The sequence below is a fragment of the Pistacia vera genome, unplaced genomic scaffold (genome assembly GCF_008641045.1).
Source record: "Pistacia vera cultivar Batoury unplaced genomic scaffold, PisVer_v2 Contig200, whole genome shotgun sequence".
Lineage (NCBI taxonomy): Eukaryota > Viridiplantae > Streptophyta > Magnoliopsida > Sapindales > Anacardiaceae > Pistacia > Pistacia vera.
Window position 1 is genome coordinate 2,011,915 of NW_022196003.1, and position 6,894 is coordinate 2,018,808.

Sequence of the window (6,894 nt, forward strand, 5' to 3'; positions counted from 1 at the left end):
TGCTCACCGACACCGTTTAATGTTTGTTTGGAAAAGAGGAAAGTTAAAAAAATTGTCTTAAATTACGTTTTATTTTATGTTAATGAAAATATAGATTATCTTGAGGATTATACGGAATTTTGAGAAAAATATGTTTTGTTAGATTAGAATAAATTGATGGATATATTATATTAATATATTTGATTGGAATGATTAAATTAGTGAATATATTATCTAGATTATTAAATTACATTCTTTTTTAAATATTAATATATTTTTATTTTTATTTTTAATATAAAGGGGTGGATCACTCCATGTATAAAATTAGTGTAATTTGAGTTCAACATAACAATTTAATTCAAATATCACTCGACTTGCAAGATAGAGCAAACAGTTTGTATTACAGTGAGCTATAAAAGTACAACTGCCGCAATAGTCGCTGTGCCTCTCCAAAGTTTGCTGAAATACACACTTTTCAACTTTGCCTTGCTATGGTTCCAAGGATTGTTGTAGTGTGTTTTCAATTCCTTGCAAATGGTGTAGTAACACGATTCTTCTATATAAATTTCTTCACAAAGTTTGTTAAACATAGTCGCCACAGAAGCATTTATCACCCAACCAGTTCAAAATAATCCTCTTTCCATCAAGCAAATCCACATCTTTTTCAGTTTCAATAAGACAATCCAATAAATCGACATAATTGCAAATCCAATAGCCTTTCGGATAGTGCACTTGTTCCAAAGCCATTATATTTCTGAGCAGAGATTCCATCCCGTCATGTACCAAAAGTTGTGGTATTTGCAGCTCCTTTACTTTAAAGTATGGGATTCGCTGCTTTCGCTCTTCCAATCTTATGTCGAGTAAGCAATCTCCATCAACACACTTAAACTTGATTCCTAATTCATACAGCTTCACCGCATTTGGTAAATTCACAAAAACTCCCTTTGACTTTTTCTCTAAAGGGCAGCTTTTCAAAAGTGCAGTTCCACCCAAATCCATGGAATGTAGAACTTTTACTGTCTCGTCGGGCATGCTCTTGATCGTGTCTTCGTCAAAGAACTTAGAACAAATATGCTTAAAGGGAGTAGATTCAAGATCAAGGTTGTCGAGAGCTAATTTATATATTTCATTCAAGACAAAGTATGGAAGTTGATTTTCGAGTAATTGTATGTCTAAGTATATGTCAGAGTACAACTTTGGCCTATCTAAATAAAAATCACACTCACCCTTATGTTTTCTAATGAAGAGCTCTAGGATGAATAAAGCATCATATGAAATCATTGTTACAAAATCAAGACTCTCAAGCTTAGAAGACTCGGCATAACAATTACGAATGCGTTGTTCATTGTTCTTTATAAAGGTTAAAATTTCTACTTGTTTTGTGACAGATATTAGTTGAAAAAAACTTCATAAATATATTGTTTTTCGCTTTTCCATATCAACTAATTCCTCTTCACCATGATGACAAACTGTTAGAGTCATGAAAGTGACTCTATTTTGGTGATAAAAATACCCCATGTGTGATTAAATCGAAGTATATTGAGACAATTAAAGAATTTATGAATTTATTCACGAGAATAGCTTCCTAATATTTTTCTTATGAATTTAACGTGTTTGGAATGATTTTGGAAAGTATATGAGTTGATATTAGGTTGTGATTTTTGGATTAAGGGTGATTTTGTCTCATTTATACTGTTTAGGGGGTAAAATGTCATGTTTTAAGGGGTTGATTCTGTCATGTTTCAATCATGTAGGGACCAAATGGAAATTTTCCAAATTTTGTATAAAAGTCCAGTGAAAGTTCGCAGAAACGGTGGCTGCCGCCCACCAAAACTCTTCACCTTCTCCGATCAAGCTCCGGCAACCCTTCATCTTCATTTCCGGCGACGTTTCGGCTTCCCCTTACTCCGGTCACCATCATCCCTTCATCACCACTGTGAAACACGCACCCACCGCGACGCTTTATCTTCCCACCGCGACTCTTCGTCTTCCCGGCCAGTTTTGGCCGTTTTTTGGCGACGTTCCAGCTCCCCAAGGGTAGATCTTCATTCCCCACGGCCAGATCTACACTTCCCTTGCTTCAGCCGCCGCGAAAACCGCCGGAATTGGTGATTTAGCCGCCGCCACTCTTCATCTTCTAGGCCAGATCCTGCTCATTTCCGGCGACTTCTGACCTCCTCAAGACCTGATCTGAACTCCACATCACCAGAGCTTTCCATCGGTACCTTCGGATCCCATTTCCGCCACCGTTTTCCAGAGACCCACCGAAAAATTAACGTTTTCTGGCGAACCGCGGCTGTTCATATTCTGGGCTGTCTGTTGGTCGTTTTCGGCCCTTCTTCGCATCATATCACTGTCGGTTACCTCCTCTTCGCCATGATCAGCTCCGTTTCCACTGTTTCAACCTCCGTCATCACCACCATGAGCGGCTGAGTTCCCGGTTGTCCGTTACAGTGTAGGCGAGATCGAGATTGACTCCACTGATCTCCTCATCAGCTCTCGACTAGTTGGATGAGCCCGAATGTTGGATATTTGGTTAAGTTTCTTGTATTCAGATTATATTTGTTTTCGTTTCAGTTTGTTTGCGATACTTTAATATTATTCTGATACTCGACGTGTTGAATTGATAATGTCCATTGAGAACGTTTATTGATATATAACTTTTCGCATAATTGAATGTCGGTTTGAGATTATTGAATGTTGATTATGACTTTAAATTGCTTCGGTACTGATTGCAATCAAGTTGTAGTAGCGTTTAATATCATTTCTACTAGGAATGCATTTATTGTGTAATTAGTTGATTGGATGATACAGGTTGATAGGTTGTACTTGTTAACGTTGTACCAACTAGTGGTGTTTAAGGGTTTAGCATTTTTCGGTTAGTCAATGATAGTCTTTAACCAATCGATCTGTAACTAAGACGACGGGGAGACAGGATAGATTATGCCTAGATTGCCGGGAGATATTTTTATTGATTTGCCTAGCCTTGTAGGATTAGGAAATTGAAGAGCGAGGAGAGGAATTGTGAGAGTTGGTCTTGAGTCAAACCGAACCCGTAGCGGCAACGCTTTTAATATTGTGTTTTAGTTAGCAATTTATTTAATGCTTTTTAATTTCCTGCAAGTAATTAGTTTCCCTAATTTTAATCAATCATTCTGCCAATTTCTCTTTCGTTAACTCAAATATACATTAGGTTATTAGTCTTGCTCTCTGTGGATTCGACCCTGCTTACCGCTAACTACGGTATTTAGGTTTAATTTTGTGACTGTGACGACCGGTCTAACACAAACACAGAATAGTAACTAACATAATTAATAATAAGAGAAAGAAAGAAGATGAATAAGTGATGAAGCATATGTGCAACTGAATTTTTCAACAGAAAGAGATAGTAATGGGATCCACAGCTCACAGCCGCAAGGAATCAGGGATGAGTTACGTATGGTGAATCTCTCCCTTCTCTCTTTGTTTATTGATAATGTGTTTTCTCGTCCACTTCCACTTCCCCTAGCATTTGTATATTATATACACGACCTTGATGATGTGATTCCTTTCCTCTGCATGTTAAAATCCCACAATTACATATTACAATCCCAATTATCAAGCTAAGCACATATACCTGATCTTTTGCTTTATCATCTGCTTTATTCCCTATTTACAAAATGCAAATCCAACGACTTATGATGAAAGCTTGTTAAACACTTAACTGAAAGTTACAAGGGAGTGATTGTGATTCCTTTTTTGCCCATGTTACAACCCCACTAGTCGAGTTAAAGAACCTATATACCTCATATTTTGCTTTTATTATGAGCTTTAATTCAGCTTCTTTTGAACTAGAATGGAACAAATTGCAGATATCTTCACTAAGACCTTGTCGGCAACCTGATTTCCCAACTTTACTTCATAAGTAACTTACTGATTTTTGCCTGCCTGCCAGTACTTGTATCAAAAACTCTACCATGACCACAAAATTGAGCTTGAAATGAAGCTCTTCCTGAATTTTAAAACTGATATCCAAATTAATACCAGGTCTTAGTAGCAAAATCGGCAAAGAAGCTACCATGAGCTGACGTTAATTAAGCATTATGCTTTTCAATGTGAAACTGTTGAGTCTGTAACATAAACTGAGTCTCTTGCTATGTAACATGCAGAATCTTGTCTAGATGTGAGATTAGCTACCACAATCACATATTTTTAATGCCCAGACCGCCATTGACGTACATTAATATAGTTCATCATCCTTGACAAGTGTACCAACAGCAGTGAGAGTGTCAGCCATTCATTTTAAGTACATTGAGGAGATGGATTAGAAATTGAAGCAGAGTATTTATCCTCTGATTTGGACTATTTGAGTTATGAAGAATTGGAAACCTTCAGTGAGATTCTGACAAGACATTTTCTTGATGGTGTTTGTTTTCCACGAAAATGAAGGAAAATTATTAGAAATGATGGATATAATACAGTGAGTCTTGAGCAATACATAGCAAACATACATTATTAGGATGACAAAGCTTCAAATAAAAAAATTGAAAATACACTTCAAGGAGACAACGATTCTAATACATCAGACGACCTGCAAGATAGAAAATATAGCCTGTGTGACAGTGAGAATTAGGAGTATAACTACTGCAACAGTTGTTGTGCCCCTCCAGATATTGTGGAAATATACTCTTTTAAGAGTTGCCTTCGCTCTGTTCCAAGGATTGTTATAATGTTCTTTCAGTTCCTTGCAAATGTTAGGGTAGTAGGAGGACTTTCTCATTGTCGTCATTCTGCAAACGTCGTTAAACAGATTTGCTACTAAAGTATTGTTGCCCAACTTATTGGTGATGACTCCCTCTCCCACAAGCAAATCCACATCTTTTTCAGTATCAATAAGATAATCGAAAAAAATTATATAATTGCAAAATCGAGTATCCAATGGATAATGACACTGCTCAAAAGCTAAAATGTTCCTAAGTAAATGTTCGGTCTGAGAATTCACTGTGAAATGTGGTATTTGCAACTCATGTAGATTAAAGCATGGGATTCTATGCTTTCGCTTTTCAAACTTTACCTCGAGTAAGGATTCTCTTTCAACACTCTTAAACTTCACTCCTGACTCATGCAACTTCATTGCACAAGGTAAATCAACTATTGGTCCCTGTGGCTCTTCTTCTGGGTGTCCTTTCAGTATAGTACTTCTTCTCCAATTAGTAAAATGTTTAACCGTCTCCCCGGGGGCTAACAAATATAATTTGTAATCAATAGCTTGTCTAAAAAAAAGAACAACAAAGTTCCATGAAGGTAGGTACATCAGAGCCAGCCATAGCTAAGTACTTCTCGTATATTCCTTCGAGGACAAAGTACGGAAGTTGTTTTTCTGCCAGTTGCAGGTCCGAGCATGGAGTACTTGCTTGTGTGCTTATAACTAGCAGTAAATCACTTTCATCATCACTTTGAGCCCTTAAAAAGAACTATATGATGAAGATGGCATCATACAGAATCATCAATCAGTAATCAAGAGTGTTAAGCTTACATATTTCTGCATAAGAATGATGAATTCTTTGTTCGTTGTTCGTTGTTCTTGAAGAAGGTTGAAATTTCATCAAGTTTCTTTTGTTCCGTCAAGAAAGTATTTCATATATCTTTTCTTCTTAATTTCCATAGCAGCTAATTCTCTTGTACCATGGTGAAGTGGACCAATTGAAATGAATTGAGGAGTGTAATCATCTGCTTTCATTCTACGAATCCTAAAAGGAACACGGTAAATACAACACTCCCTAGCAGCAGGCTCAGACTCCCAAGTGTTTCTCAATGTCAATTAGAACCTTTTCGACCATATCCTTATTTTCAATGGAATCACTCATCTCCAAGCTCATCGCTTTGAATGACAAACAGAAAATAATAGGTAAAGATAAACTCAACCCATAAAATATGAGAGAGTGAATTGAATTCTAATGGACTGGATGGAGTAGGTTCCATGTGCATGTCCTGACATGGTGCGTTGAAAATTATATTTCTTAGAGAAAGCCTTTGCAAACAGAAGGAATCAAGAAGAAAGTTAATTTTTCTTTTTNAGCTCATTGGAATTTCATAATTTATTTCTTAAGATTATTTTGAGGACTGAGTTTGGGGCACAGATTGCCTGGAATGGTTTGATTTTAATGTTTAATAGGAGTTACATAATGCTAGAAAATTGATGCATACAGCATTTGCTTTTGGACAATCTGCATATGGTATCAAAATACACCAATATCTTTGGAATCCATTACACGAAGAATTTTAATTTGCATATATTCATGAGATCCCCAAATGAAATATGCATTATGTTTTTAGAAATTTAACTTGTTGGTCAATTTTTATTTGGCGTGTCAGCATATATATATATATATATATATATATATATAACACCTGACAGTCCAAGAAGACTAATAGTTAATTGAGTCAAATCTTCTCTCACGTGTTGGTCAATAATTAAATAGAAACCAAATGGGTAACAACCATCTGCATGTATATATTTAACACCTGGCAGTCCAAGAAGACTAATAGCTAATTGAGTCAACTCTTCTCTCACGTGTTGGTCAATAATTAAATAGATACCAAATGGGTAACAACCATCTGCGAGAAATAAATGCTTCTATAGAGGTTTATCTGACCATCTGGTCATACCCAATAGATAATACTAAACTGGAGAGAGTTATAATTAAAATGGTAAAGAGGGTAACAGACAGGCAATCAATTTTTTTTTTCAAAATTAAAAATAAAAATAAAAAAAGAAACTGAATGAACAAGGAAGACTTGGGCTAAGTGTTTTACCCAGTGTCCAGGCCCTTAAGTGAAGGAGCTAAAAGATGAATGTATTCGTCAATAAATAAATATATATCGAAGTAGTTGCCTTGTCATTGATGTTACAGTTAGTTGGCTTACATGAATAAC